Source organism: Pagrus major, chromosome 1 (assembly GCF_040436345.1).
Source record: "Pagrus major chromosome 1, Pma_NU_1.0".
Classification (NCBI taxonomy): domain Eukaryota; kingdom Metazoa; phylum Chordata; class Actinopteri; order Spariformes; family Sparidae; genus Pagrus; species Pagrus major.
Window position 1 is genome coordinate 39,197,889 of NC_133215.1, and position 15,824 is coordinate 39,213,712.

The 15,824-nt window shown below is 42.2% G+C and overlaps 1 long non-coding RNA gene across 1 annotated transcript; it reads right to left on the reverse strand.

Moving 5' to 3' along the window:
- Positions 1-4,467: 4,467 nt before the first annotated feature.
- On the reverse strand, positions 4,468-7,771 carry LOC141005098 (uncharacterized). Its single transcript, XR_012179856.1, has 3 exons — positions 7,348-7,771; positions 7,086-7,252; positions 4,468-4,862 (listed from the first exon to the last, which is right to left on the reverse strand). It is a non-coding gene; the product is annotated as an uncharacterized lncRNA (long non-coding RNA).
- Between the last annotated feature and the right edge of the window lie 8,053 nt (positions 7,772-15,824).

Consider the following 15,824-nt stretch of genomic DNA (forward strand, 5'->3'; position numbering starts at 1 on the left):
CTGTTATTTTTAGATTTTGAAGACTTTTATGATTAATATTTTATTGGGATTTTTGAATATCACACATTACAAGTACACATGTGGAAAATGTTGGTTACGAAACAATGTTGAGACTTGTTTACAGAAAGTAAACGAATAACTATGTTATACAATGCTTGCACTCCAGGAAAAGGAGAAAAACAACCAAAAAAAGCGAGACGAGCAATCTAACAAAGGATAAAACAGGACAGCACAACAGCAATACAATAAAATTAATTAATTAATTAATTTTTTTTTTAAAAGGGGGGGGGGGGGGGGACTAAGAATAATAACAGATCATAACGTGTAACATGCTCAGCGATGCTAGGTGTCATGTTCAGATTGGCTACCATATCTCCTACACAGGTTCTTTCATATTGGACAAGTATCATTCCCATTTCAAATTGAAGACTTCCACTCTGTTTATTAGCCTGTATGATAGGCCCTCCAGTGCAGCCAGTCTGGCTAAGTGCAGCATTTCAGCATTTCAAAACCATTAAGTAATACACTGAAGCTTCATGACCTCTACCAAAAATTTTCATTATTTGTGTGAGGAAGCTTACAGTGGGGGGAGGTGTTGAAAGAGACCCGAATGTGTGCAACAGCAGGTGTCTGAGTTGTAAGTACTCGAAAACTGATTCTGGGGTAGGTGGAGTTGTGTCTTGATATCAGAATAGGACTTGAGTGTATCCCCAGCATATAGGTCTCCAAGGGCCAGGATTCCCCTGTCGACCCATGACTTCCAGAGAAAAGGTGATTTCCCTATGCAGAGTTTAGGGTTGGTCCACATGGAGGCTGCAATGTGGAGGTTTGCATCAAAATCGAATGTGTGAAATAATAGGATGACTCTGTGCCTCTAATGAAAGCTTAGTGGTGATATAATGCATAGGAGGGAGTGGATTACACAAAGGGCTTTCTAGACCAAACCACGGGGGTGCTCTCTCAGGAGGTAGCGCCAAGTGCGCCAAGTGTCTCAGGCTGAATGCATAATGATAGAAAAGCAAATTCGGGACCCCCAGTCCACCTTGATCCACTGGCCTCGGTAATTTTTTCAAGCTTAATCTGGGTCGCTTATTGTTCCATAGGAATTTGTTGCACAGCCTATTAAACTACTTAAAATATTTTGGGGGATCTTCATTGGTAGTGCCTGTAATAGGTAATTAAATTTGGGGGTGCAGTTCATTTTTATCACATTGACCTTGCCCCAGAGGTAAAAGTAATAGTCGAGACCACTGTTCTATATCAATCTTAAATTTGTTCAGAAGGGGCTCAAAATTAACCTGGACCAAATCATTCAACGACGGGGGGAAAAGGATGCCTAAATATTCAATACCTGATTGGGGCTAAGTGAAATCACCAGGTTGGAATAAGGTCTTGGGGCAGTAGGGAGTCAGAGGAAGAGCCTCTGATTTGGCCCAGTTCACTTTATATCCAGATAATTTAGAAAACAATTTAATGGTTTTGAACAGAGCAGGGAGAGAGCGTTCTGGCTCTGTTATCAGGACCAAGGCATCATCCGCGTAAAGCATCAGTTTATGACTACTACTGCCTACTTGGATACCTGGAAAGTCAGGGTCTTTGCGAATAGCCGCTGCTAGAGGCTCCAACGCCAGTGCAAAAAGTAAAGTGCTCAAAGGGCAGCCCTGCCTAGGGCCTCTATGGAGCTCAAAGGACTGTGAGATTATGCTATTCGTTGTCACTGAGGCCTTAGGCTTGGTTTATAGAAGATTTGACCCAGCTAATAAATATCCTGCCAAAACCAAAAGCTTCCAGGGTGGAGAACAAATATTGCCACTCCACCCTGTCAAATGCCTTTTCAGCATCCAAAGAGAGGGCAGCAGCAGGGGAGGGCGCATTTTGAGAGGTCCACATGATGTCAATCAAACGTCTAATATTATCAGCTGAGCTCCGAGTGCGAATAAAGCCTGGTCAGGGTGAATCAGGTTGGTTATCACCTTATCTAACCTTACAGCTAGAATCTTAGCAAGAATTTTACTGTCACAGCCAATCAAACTGATTGGTCTATAGCTTCTACAGTCTAGCGGATCCTTATCCTTCTTTAAAATGAGAGAAATTAGTGCCTCAGACAGTGTGGGGGGTAGGCTGCCCTTATCCAGTGCCTCACTATACATTTGCAGAAGTAGAGGGGAGAGTTCCTCAGCATACACCTTAAAAAATTCTGCTGTGAAGCCATCCGGGCCTGGCGCCTTGCTAGATGGAAGGCCTCTAATAACATCCACAATCTCCTCCCTAGTGATTGGCGCGTCAAGCAAATCTACCTGGTCCACTGATAAGGTGGGGAGAGTGAGGGAGGTCAGAAATGCATGCATCTCTTGCTGGTCAACTTGCGTTTCTGACGAGTAAAGCGTTGCATAAAACTCTCTGAATATCTTATTTATCTCTTTGGGATCCCGCATAACAGCACCACCTTCTGTCCTAATTGCTGCTATTGTGCTCTGAGCCTCTCTCTGTTTAATGTATCTAGCCAGCAATCTTCCTGCTTTGTCGCCCTCTTCTAAGTATTCTTGCCTAGCTCTGAAAAGAGAGAACTCTGCCTTCTGAGTCAGAATGGAGTTAAGTTCATATTTTAGTCTGGTCAGATTAGTGAGATTTGAGGGGGTCATGTTTTGCTTAAATACAGCTTCAGCGGCATAAAACTTCTTCTCCAAATTGTTTTATTATGTTAGATTTCTTTTTGAAAGAAGCATGTTGTGTTATATGACCTCTAATAAAGGCCTTGAACGCTTCCCATTCCACACCAGCAGATGGTGCTGACGCCAAATTAGTTTCTATAAAAAGATTAATTTGAGTCCTTAAAGATTCTTTGAAACTTAGGTCAAGCAAAAGGCTGGAATTGAGCCTCCACCTGGGGGATTTAGGGGTATTGCAAAAAGGGGTTACACAAAGAAACACAGGAGCATGATCCGAGAGAAGAATGCTACCGATAGAGCTAGATACTATGGAGGAGATACCAAATCCAGAAACAAAAAAATAATCGGTCCTAGAAAATGTATTGTGACGCGGGGAATAGAAAGTATAATCTCTTGTGGTTAATAACCGCCAGACATCAACTAGACCAGAAGCTTTGTCCATTTTGTGCATAATGGAGGCTGATTTGCATTGACGCTGTGATGGGGTGCTACGATCCAACATGTTATCCATAACCTGATTAAAGTCACCCCCCATCAAAATCGGGTAGTCTCCCATATCGTTGAGTTTACACTTTAGTTGCTCAAAGAATGTGAGATCATCAATATTAGGGGCGTAAACATTAGCTAATATTACTTTATGGCCCTGAATCTCAGCGAGAAGTAACAAAACCCGTCCAGCATCATCAATACTTTCCCTAATACATTTGAATTGCATTTGTTTGTGGACTAGAATTGCTACCCCCCTGCTATGACCATTCCAGCATGAGGCGGAGACATGACCAACCCAATCTCTGCAAAGCTTTCTAGATTCCTGAGTTAATAAGTGAGTCTCCTGCAGAAATGCTATATCACATCTTTTCGACTTAATAAATGTTATGACTTTTTTCCTTTTGATAGGGTGGTTAAGACCTTGCACGTTCCATGTCATTAGTTTCAAGGTCCTTCCTTTATCAGCCAGCATCATTAGATTGGAGTAGGTCTAGTAACCGATGCATGTAGGGGATGTAACCTATCATTAGGAACCACCATCGCTGAGCAACAAGCATCATGTACATGGGCAGGAAAAGAATTGGGGAAAAAGAAAAAAGAAAACAATATGACAGGAAAAAAAGATGTGTATACATACTGATACATGGTGCCCGTGAACTGCCGTCACCTGCAGGTGCTCAAAAAGCACCAAACCTAACACACAAAAAACTTGGTCCGTGACTTTGAACAGTCTAACAGCTCGCGAAGAGGGCAGTCATGCAGCTATAATTATGTAGCTAAAAATTAGTAAGGGCTACATCAGTACAAGAGCTGTGTAAGGGTCGTAAGCAATAAACAGTCAAATATAACCAAAATACTTGAACAAGTTAGTTTTAAGTATCTCTCCACTCATCTAGTAATGTCTATCTGAGGCATATGTCTCCCCATTAAGCCCTTATCAGCTCTGGGTTGGTCTATAGTGCTAATGGAAATGGTGGGAAGGAACGGAAGAAGACAAAACAAAACAAATGTATTTCTCCACCCCAAAAACAGGTGAAATAATAAGTGGGTGAGTAATAAAATAAAGGTACACCAGTAAGTTCAGGGAGTGACATACATTACAGATATGCTCCCCCTACTATAGCAACTCTAATGCCAACAGTATAGACAAATAACAATTTGAATCAGAGCACAACCAAAAATGATAGGTATAATAAAAGCCATAATGCCTCCATCCAAAATAGTGAATGAAATATCTCTTTCATATTCAGATGTGTTTAACAGTGTAAATGAGAGACGTGTACAGTTCAACTGGATGGTTCTAGGTAACTTAAGGGCAGAATATGAATATGCTTTCACGGGAGCAGAGAGCGAATGAATTCCAGTGCTTTTTTGGGGTCTGTGAACTCACGTCTACCGTCCACCGTCCACCGTCCTCGGGGAGAGCACAGCTGGATACATCACGGAGAACTTGATCCGACGCTCGTGAAGCAGGCATTTGCATTGATTAAAAGCAGCCTGTTTCTCGGTGACAAGTTTGGAGTAGTCAGGAAAGACCATGATGTGATGCTTGTCCCAGTGCACCTTTCCCATCTTCCGCGCAGCTTCAGCGATCCGTTCCCTGTCCTGGAATCTCAGGAAACGAGCAAGGATCGGTCTAGGGGGCTGGCCGTCAGGTCTGCATCTGGCAAGGGCGACGTTTCAATCACATTTACGTGTCAGGATCTGGTTATTATAGACAAAGATTCAATATTTAACCGTCATGTATCATCACAGTAGCAGCGTTACATACGTTGGCAGCTGTAAACACTAATAAAAACATTATAAAAGTACATCCGGTGGTTTGGTGCCTACCTGTATACTGAACATGTAAGGAGTAGTTAACGTTTATAATCATCAGAGAACGTTACAGACGTTGTTTTTGGTTCCTATCTGTTTCCTGAATATATTCGTACGTGTGTGAATGTGTAAATGAGAGACATTAACTTATAGCACATTGTGGAAGGAGCTTTCTAAAGTTCACTCCATTCACTTGTATTAGTTCACGGGGCAGATCTGCCTCCTCCAATATGGCGGCGACGTCGACGTACGGTCCAGCGCTCAATGAGGCGTCTATGTATATATGTCTATGGCTCTGCTGCTCAGCTCTGCCAGGAGCATGCGTAAACACAGGGCAACGAGTGCCTTAAAGGGGAAGCATCATCACATTTCTTAAAGGCATTTTTTAAATCATTTCCATTAAATTATTGCCAAATCTGTGTTAAGTGGCTCTTAATGAAATGTATGCATTTAAATCCAAAAACACATTTATGCTTCTTAACAAAATAACCATATTTATGCTCTTAAAATAAATATTTATGTTGTATCTATTTTCCTTCTCTGGGCTGTGGACCATCTTGGATTACACTACTGTGGCGGTAAGTGAAGACCAGTTGTGTTCTACAAAGTGTTTTACCAAAAGAGTGTGTGCGTTTTTCTTTTTAGAAATATTATATCTGTGTTGGATGAACCTGGTAAGCATTGTATTACCTGTTTCACCAACATATTGCATTCCGCACTGTTTATGTAACCAATAAGTGGATTTACCAGGGTTATGGTAGCAGTATACTACCTATCCAGTTTATTCACAACTATTAATTTCTGGACTGAAATGCATCAACTTCATCTTCACAACACTTCATCAACACACAACCACAACTGCATGACCTTAACTCTTTATCACTAGATTGAAATAAAAATAAAAACACAAAATATAGTTCCCTCTTTCTTTCTTTGTGGAAACAAATGATTGTTTACATTTCTGAACAATTCAACACCGGACGGTCTTCAACTCAAAATGAAAGGAATCATCAGTATTTTCACGATCCGCTTCCAAGATTGTAGGTAAGAACCCACAGGGAAGGAGCATGTCACGATGCAGGACCCGTTCTCTGCCCTCTCCATCCTCAGGCTTGACCACATAGACAGGGATACTCTCATCTGGCTGTTTGACAACAACATGAACAGTGGACTCCCACTTGTCTGAGATTTTGTGCTTCTTTCTGAGACTCAGGGTCCTTACAAGGACCCTGTCCCCCACTTCCAAAGGCAGAGCGGTCACTTTAGCATCCCAGTGCCATTTGTTCAACAGCTGCCTTTTCTCAGCATTTCTTGAAGCTAGCTCATATGCATGTCTCAGTCTTTTCTTCAGGTCACGCACATATTGTGAGTGCGTTTTGGGGTTGTGGCCTTGAGGGCTGATGCCCAAACATAGGTCAATGGGAAGACGCGGCTCTCTGCCGAACATGAGAAGAAAAGGAGCTTCCCCAGTCACATCATTTCTTGTACAATTATACGCGTGTACTAGGGGCCTAACATATTTCCTCCATTCCCCCTTCTTTTTCCCATCCAGAGTTCCAAAGAGATCAATCGTTCTGTTGAATCGTTCTACCGGATTCCCTCTTGGGTGGTAGGGTGTTGTGCGAGACTTGGAGATTCCAGCATGCCTACAAAGTTTTGCTACAACTTCTGACTCAAAACAGGCTCCTTGATCACTATGTAGTCTGCAGGGAAAACCATAGTGACTGAAGTTCTCCCATAACACTGTGGCAACAGTTTTGGATGTCTGGTCTCTTGTTGGATATGCCTGTGCATATTTTGTATAGTGATCAGTTATGACCAGTACATTTCTAGTGTCTCTTGAGTCAGGTTCTATTGACAGAAAATCTATACAAATCAACTCGAGGGGACCACTGACTTTGATGTTAACCAGTTTTGATGCCTTTTGCACTAGCTTTCCGTCTAACACATCTTTCACAGCTTTTACATTTTGTCTCAATGTACCTAGCCATTATCGGCCAATAGAATCTAGCTCTGGCTAGTTCCAAAGTTCTTTCAATGCCCATATGCCCCACTTCATCATGAACACCTTGTGACTGCTAGGTATGACAAGTTGATGAAAAGCTTCACCTCTTTGGTTGAGAACCCTGCGGCACAACACGCCATCCATCAAGGGTAGTTTTGATCGCTCTCGTAAGAGTAGGGCTACCTCCGGCCTCTCAGTTCTCATATCCATTGTCTCAGTGTCGATCCCACTTTCAAACATGTGAATAATTTGTGCTAAGGCAGCATCCTCTCTGCAAACAATGAGTGAGTGCAATCAAAGTAAGACACTAAGCATTTTTTACAGACAGCATACAGTACCTGTACCAAAGACAATGCCGGTGCCTACCTGAGACATGTAGCACACGCTGTTCAAGTTGCATACACCTCCACTTGAAATAAAATGGGGAGGGCTCCGGTTGTTAAGGGGAAGTATTTGATGAAAGCTTCCCATTGGTCCTTAGGTGGGACTTTCACAGATGGAGAACTGCAAGAAAAGAAAAGCACGTGTCGCCATCAGGTAGTTGTGATGTCGGACTGGCACCAATGAATGTCTTTAATATGGAACCATCCAAAGGATATGTGTCGAATCACAAACATGGCATTTTGGCTGAAGAGCTGCCTGATGTTGCATGCAAGGCCACTATTACTATTCCAGCTGATTTATATAACCCTACTGCAGCAGTCTTCATCCATCACAATATTTAAACATTCCACCAAAGAATCACGTATATAAATTCTTGATAGGAATGGCAGTGTTAGCTCTCTGAACAAGTTGGAAACTCTGTTGAAGGTGCCCAGCATAGTCATATCCATCAACGGGCAATACTGGATAATGGGTGACAGGAAGCGCAAAGGCAAATTAGGGCTAGCAATGAAGGGAGTGTCAGGGTCAGCATGAAAGATATGTTTTGGCACTGTAGGACATGCAGAAGGAACAATATCAGGGTCAGTGTGACGGACGGTGTTGGGGTCACCATGTGGGACATCACTGGGGTCACCATAAGGGACATCACATGAGTCACCATGAAAGACATCACTGGAATCACCATGAGGGTCATTGTTGGGGTCAGAGTGATGGTCAGAGTCAGGGTTTGAATGGTGGTCAGAGTCAGGGATAGCATCAGAGCCAGTATTATAAAGAAGCACCCTCTGCTTCAAAGGTCCTTGATGTACCTCTAAGTGTTGCTGGTTGATGGCAGATGGCAAACTGAAAAGGTAGAGCAGAGAAAACTTGCTTCATGATAAGGTGTATGCCCACCATTGGCCCCGACCAATCCGCCTATCCCAGACTTTTGGCTCTTTATACTACAAAAATGGCTGAAAACATTTTGTGTTGACACACGAAAAATATAAATAATATAGGTGATGGAGCTTAGCCGCTAGCTAAAACATACAACATTATCCCAACAAACATCTTAATACACAGAATATTTAAACAGATAAGGTGGATGGCTTGGTTTAACAAAGATATTAATTGAACTTTAAAGGTCACAAATAGTGCTGCTTACCTGCAATAGTCACAGTAGAAGTGAGCACGGCATTCTCAAAGGCCCAAAATAACTCTCATGGGTGCCACCTAGTGGCTCAACTTTATACATCAATAAAATGTCAGAATGCAATTACTATTAAATACTTGGTTTCACTAATTTAGTTTACTAATGCACTGAAGCCCATGCCTTTTGCTTTACTTGCAGCTTTATTTGAGAGGTAAAATGATGATAATGCAACACTTTTCTCACTATATGAGCTATTATTACAGTATGAGCTGTTATTACATTATGAGCGGTATCAATAAGGCTCTTAATGTAATAAGTTATTACATTATTACATTATGCGCAAAGCCCTTATTACGTTATACGGGTTAGGGTTTCATTACATTATGAGCCGATTATTACATTATGAACTTTTATTACATTTAAATTATTACATTATGAGCCGTTATTACATTATGGTTGCTACAGCACCGAAACTGGCAATGTTTACCTTTGGTCTCTGGAGGACGTCCCCGCGGCCTGGCATGTACCAGACGGCAGATTTCGGCCCGCTTACTCCCTGATTTTCTTACAGCTGTGTCGTAGAAGAGAGGGGGAAAAGGAAAACAGAGAGAGAGGGAGAGAAAAGGAAGTTTTAAGTCAGAGTTGTTCATGTTCAATGGTTGCAATATGCCTTGTCTGACGTGTAAGAACAAGTTAACTAACAATACTAGGACTAATAATTACCAGTTACAGGTTACATAAGCAACCTGCTAGTTCCGGTCACTTAATGAGTGAAATTGCCTCAACCCGGTTTAAGAAATGTACACTCACTGATTCCAGAGGTGGTCCAAGTTGGACCTGGCATTGGCCACGGGACCTCCCTTCTTACCAATGAAAAAGCAGCCCTTGTCACCCTGTGCTTGAGCTTGCCTCTTCAGGCAGAGTGGCCTGATGCCCGTGAAGTAGGCATCAAACCACTGTTGGTGGGAAAGGAAATGCCAAGCTGGTTTTTCAAGTCTGCCATCTTGTGGAAATGTTTTTTTGACTCTAATGTTAAAATAAAAACGCTCAACTCACCCTATCCTCTTCTGCACTGATTACCACTGTGTCTTTCCTTGAACTGGAGCAACACCCCGGCACCGACGCCCACCTGCCTGTCGTTCCAGTCAGTCACCTGTGATGGGGGATTATTTTTGTAGGCAAGGACACAAACAACTTTCAATGTACGGGAGTCAAAGGTGCAGGGAAACTGAGCCAACATTAGAATAAGCGCACGCTTACCTTGAAATCCACAACTGTGTGTTCCGATTTCCGGTGCGTAATCATCAGGGTCGCCATGCAAAAGTACCGGTAAATCGTCATGCGCTTCTCCGATAACTGCTCGCTACTTTGCAGCTTACGGCAAGCTTCCTCGATCCATTCTTTGGCCTCCTCCAGCAGACCCTGGTGCTCAGACCAGGACTCCTCCTTCCTCTGAGAGCTGACATGCATCACAGGTTCATATAGGAAATGTAGATTTAACACATCAAAAAAGAGTCAGCTTAAATGTCAAATAAATCATAAGCATAACCACCTCCCCTCTGCACCCTGCGGTGTCTCCTCTTCTTCACTGAGCACAAAGAGTCCTTTGCTCCTCATTCATTGCAATCAAGCCTATTCAACACACCTGACTTGGCAGAAACTCACTTGATAGCTACTTCACTTCAATGGTCTCACAACAACTAACACAAAAAGTATCTAGACAAGATTAAATATTTCAACTAACTTTCTTCACAGAATGCCTAAACACCAAGGCTGTGTCCAAATTCAGGGGCTGCATCCTTCAAGGACGCAGCCTTTGCGGCCCACGAAGGCCGGGTCCTTCGGAGAGACCTTGAAGGCCGCGTCCACCATTGTTAAATGGGACGGTCTAGCCTTCGGAGTATTTCCTGGTTGCATCACCAGGTGTTCATGCATTAAAGTCTGTTTTGGTTCAAATCTATCAAACGTGTACATTTATTTGTGTGTGTACAATGTGTCAAATCTAAATTGAATTATCAACCTTACAAAATAAACATTAACCCATTTGTGAATAACAACTATATTTACCTTAGCATTACCAGTGTCACGTATTTTAACTGAAAGTTGAAATTTGGAGGTTTTATAGTCCCTTGAAGTTTAACATATCTGGCGTTGGATGTTCAAATGACTAAAAGCCGAGTATAAACCCATTACTTAAATTTGAATGTCATGTCTGCGCCACTTGATGTCGCCATTTTCTCTTGCTTCCTCTTCTGTTTCGGGACTGAGCAGCGGTGCACAAAGGATCTTGGGATATAGCAGGCCGCGAAGGATAGTAGCGGTGCGTCCTCCAAAAAGAGGGAAGGGCAGGCTGCATTTGTGGGCCGCATTTGAAGGAGCCTTCGAATTTGGACAGCCTTCGCGCAGCGTTGTGACGTAATTGGCCTTCAAATGCACCCTTTGAGGGCTGCAGCCCCTGAATTTGGACACAGCCCAAGTCTACAATTTCTCTTTACTCACCAGCAGCAGTTCAGCTTCTTTCACCTGGACAAAATGTATTTTCATGTGTTCGACCAGTGATTGGCAAGCCTTATCTGGAACCAAGGAGGACAAAGTCTCGTATTCCCAGCATCTGCCAACCCTGGTCCACTCTCTCTGCGACTCTTTTGCCCTTTTGACTTCAGCTTCCCGTTCCTCTTGAGTGTTGTCCTTCATGCAGGATCTTTTGAGGTGGACAGGCAGTGTGTCACACCCCTTTTTGCACTGGAGGAGGATAATGTGGAGATGGACAGAGGCAACAGTGAGGGTGGTGCCATAGAGGGGTCAAAGGTCAGTTGTATGGTAAATGGCATAAGAAGTCATAAAAATGTCATAGTTTAGTATACTCGGTTAAAAAACATAAAAATCTTCGAGTCTAAATCTAAATCGAACGATAGAAACATCAAAGTATAGTGAGTTAAAATATCATATAGACAAAAAGTGTCAGTAGAATACCAGTACGTTATCGTGTAATCACAGATGTTAAATCAGACTCACATTAGACTGGTCTGATGCTGACTTAGGTCTATGTGAGACTAGAATAACCATCTGTTACTTAGTATGAGCCAGTATAAACCAGTAGGTAACCAGACTGGGACTGTGTGATCTTCAGGTGAGTAGAGACTCTGATGAGGAGTGGACTCACCCGAGCTCCGGTGACACGACACCTTCTGGCCAAAAACTCTGACATCGGAGCTGCACTCGACACCATCCAGTATGCCAAACAGCCCTGGCCACACCAGCCCTGATGACTGTCCCTGACATCACCTATACTAAACCAATGGCGTAACCAGAGATCATTTATACTATTTCCTGCAATCTTAGATCAGTTAGCTGAATACTGTTGTCATTAATCAGTACTTTAACTCATTAACCAACACTAACTCATTGTTTGTACTTCTTTAGTATCGTTATTAGTCACTGACATTTTTCTGTTTTGTGTAAATTTGAACAATAAAAACATGAAGAACTGAACCGTCTGGATCTTTCCTAAACTCAAGTTTAAACTGATTCACAAACATGTGTTACTGATCTGTTATAAAATAATAAACAAAACAATAAACTGACAGTTTCCTCTGATCTGCTCATTATTTTACATCACACAGAGATTAAACAGTTCACAGAAAATTAACCCAAAGGGGATTTTATTATTGAAATAGAAACGTGAACATATTATTATATATTATATATATTACATATTCATATTTGAAAAAGTTATTTTAGTCTTTTTTACAAGAGACTAACCAATTAATTTCAGAACAGGTGGAGAGTTTCAGTCAGTATTAAACTGTCCTGTTAGTTTTTCTTAGCGACCCAATAGTTAAAAACCAAATAAACAGTTTTACCTCCCAGGTGGTTTAAGATAGTGTGTAAGTGATACTGTAAAAGTGGTTTATGTGCATGCCATAAAATAGTAATTAAAAATGGTTATTCTGTTGAAGCAAGAGATCTATAGAACAGTTTTTTGACCAACAGAAGGACAAGATTGCTGTGAAAGTCCCTTCTGTTGTAAGGGCACTCCAGTTTAACAAATGTGAACATCACAGCTAGAGCTACATGAACTAGAATATATTTTTGATATTTTCTTATTTGTATTTGTTTTTCAGATGCTGCAGCCAAACAGGCAGCCGTTTCCTCATCCTCTGTGGCACATCAATGTACTTCAGTTCAACCTCCTGAACTTCCTGTTCTCCCCTCTTTTGATGATGTCACTGTGTCACAAAACCGTGCTGACGGTGAGGAGAAAAAGACATGGATCAGGAAAGGTTGTTCTCAACAGCAGTCTGGCTTGTGGCTCCACCCTGATGGCTGGCCGGTCTGCCCCCGCTCTCTCCTTCATGTTTTACCCTGCATTGCGTACGGGCCTACACATGTAGGTAAAGGGGGGATAAATGACATAATCTGATCGCAGTGGTTTGCACCAGGCATTACAAATGTTGCACAAACACTGGTGAATAATTGCATGATATGTCAACAGACAAGACGAGCAGGTAATACCATCAGCCATAACCATTTGCCGCTGCCATCAGGTCCTTTTGTAAATATGCAGATTGATTTTGTACATATGCCTAGTTGCCAAGGATAGAAATACTTGCTTGTAATTACTGATATGTTTTCCAAATGGGAGGAAGCATATCCATCAAGAAAGGAAGATGCACGAACAGTTGTAGAATGTTTGATAAAAGAGCTTATCCCGCATTTATGGGTAACTATGGGAATAAATAGTGATAGGGGCCCTGCTTTTGTTGCAAAAATTACTCAGTCTTGCATCAATACTGGGGATCCAGTGGAGATTGCATGTTCCCTATCACCCACAGAGCTCAGGTCAAGTGGAGAGAATGAACTCCACCATTAACAAAGACTATGATGACAACAGGGCTAAAATGGCCTGATGCCCTTCCGCTAGTGCTGTATGCTATTCGCAGCACGTCAAACTCCACAACGGGACTTAGCCCCCATGACATCCTTTTTTTTTTTTTTTTGAGGATTTAGCTCTTTATTTCTCGCTTTGTCAGTACGGCATGAAACACATGAACACAGACGCCTACAAATACTTACATTCCTGACAAATATAGCTCTTATTCTTTTTGTTTTTTAGAACTTACTCTCCACACATACACGCAAAAAAACCAAAAAAACAAAAACAGACGAAAAAGAACACAAAAAACAGAAGGTTTACACAGTCAAAGTACCAAGGGGGATCAAACACAGCAATACGCCGACAGCACATCAAGATCTAGGAATGCATCCTGAAACCTCAGTCCATGCCAGACCACAGAGACCACTCCGGAGAGCCCGGGTCCCATCTTCTCCAATATGTTCTAGAAAGGGGTCCCAGTTTTGAAAAAAATTTAATGATTTATCATTAAGCCAGAAGCTTATAGCTTCTAGGGGGAGAAATTCCATAATACTCCGGATCCAGTGTGAGACTGTGGGGGCAGAGTCTGAAATCCACTGTAGAAGAATACATCTCCTTGCATTAAACAGCAGCACCTTAAGCAGCTTCAGTGAAGGGGGACTGAGGTTCAAAGCTGCTGGTTGTACTCCCAGGATGCAGGAAATAGGTTCCAGGGCTTCAAGCCAGGGCGGAAGTCTGGATTTAAGCGGATAGGTACGAGGTGAGAAATGAAGCCCTCCTGGCCTTCAAGTTTTCTTGCCAGTCTTCAGACCCTTATAGTATTCTGTAACAAAAAGTTGCCTTTTACATTAGGCTGTGTCCATTTCTTAGACACATATAAAATGTTACGGAGAGGAATAGGGGCCACTGGGGTAGCTTCTAGAGTGAGCCATGTAGAATCAGGGTCACCTCTGAACCAATCGAAAGGGCGATGTAGGGTGGTGAGTTTCAGCCTAGCACGTTTATTTCTCCAGAGAAAGGAAGATAGAGAGCTATTTAAAACTGAAAGTGATTTCCTTGTTAAAAGAACCGGGATCATTTGAAAGGGGTATTACAACCGAGGAAGTATGTTCATTTTGAAGAGGTTTACTCTCCCCAGAAGAGACAGTGGAAGAGCCGTCCAGCGGGCTAAGTCTTCTTTAATCCTACGAATTAGGGGCACGAAGTTGGCTTTGTAAAGGCCAGAGAGGGAGGGAGTAATATGTATGCCCAAGTAGACAAAACCTGATGGGGACCAACGAAAAGGGGCAGAGCAATTTGAAGACCATGACACATTAGGGGTCATTGGCATTGCCTCGGATTTAGAGTAATTAACCTTGTAGCCTGAAACTTTTTTCGAAAGATCTAATTATCTCCACTGCTCTTACAATAGAAGCCTCAGGGTTACTCAGATAGAGAAGGACGTCATCCACGTAAAGCGAAATTTTGTGCTGGAGAGGACCCACCTGTATGCCAGTCACTAATGGATCAGTTCTAAAGGCCTCTGCCAATGGCTCCATGGCAAGAGCAAACAAAAGAGGGGAGATTGGAGAGCCCTGTCTAGTGCCCTGCCTCACTGTGAATGCAGGGGATCTCATGCCATTTGTAATAACCGAGGCACGAGGGGCAGCATATAGAAGCGATATCCATTTAATAAAATTATCACCAAAGTCAAATTTAGAGAGAACATATAACAGGTAAGGCCATTCAATCCTGTCGAAGGCCTTCTCTGCGTCAAGGGAAATCACAAGAGATTTGACTTTTGACTGTGTGCCATGTTGTATAAGATTTAGGAGTCTTCTTACATTATTATAAGAGTTACAACCTAGAATAAAACCAGTCTGGTCTAATGAAATAATATCTGGGAGGATACTTTCAAGCCTTCTGGCCAGTATTTTAGCAAGTAATTTTCAGTCCACATCCAGCAGAGCAATTGGCCTGTAGGAAGCACATTCATCCGCAGACTTGTTTTTTTTAAGGATTAATGAAATATTTGCATCCATCATAGTATTGGGAAGAGCTCCAGATTCAAAGGAGTAAGACAGCATCTTGAGCAAGGGATCACTCAGCAGGTTCTGGAAAGCTTTATAGAATTCAGGAGTCAAACCGTCCGGCCCTGGGGCCTTGTTATTTTGTAAATTCTTGATAGCCTGCATGACTTCCTCTTTTGTAATCGGCTTGTTCAGCAGCTCTCTTTGTGTATCAGAAGCTCGAGGAAGATTGATGGATGACAAAAATGTATTCATCAGGGTCTCTGAATTACTACCAGATTCAGAATTATATAAACCTTCATAGAATTCTGAAAATGAGTTGTTAATATTCTTGTTATCATAGACTTTTTTTGCCTGATCTGTCTTTTATAACTGGGATGGCCTGAGAATCAGCCCTTGCCTTAACTAAATTTGCTAAGTATTTACTTGATTTGTTCCCGAA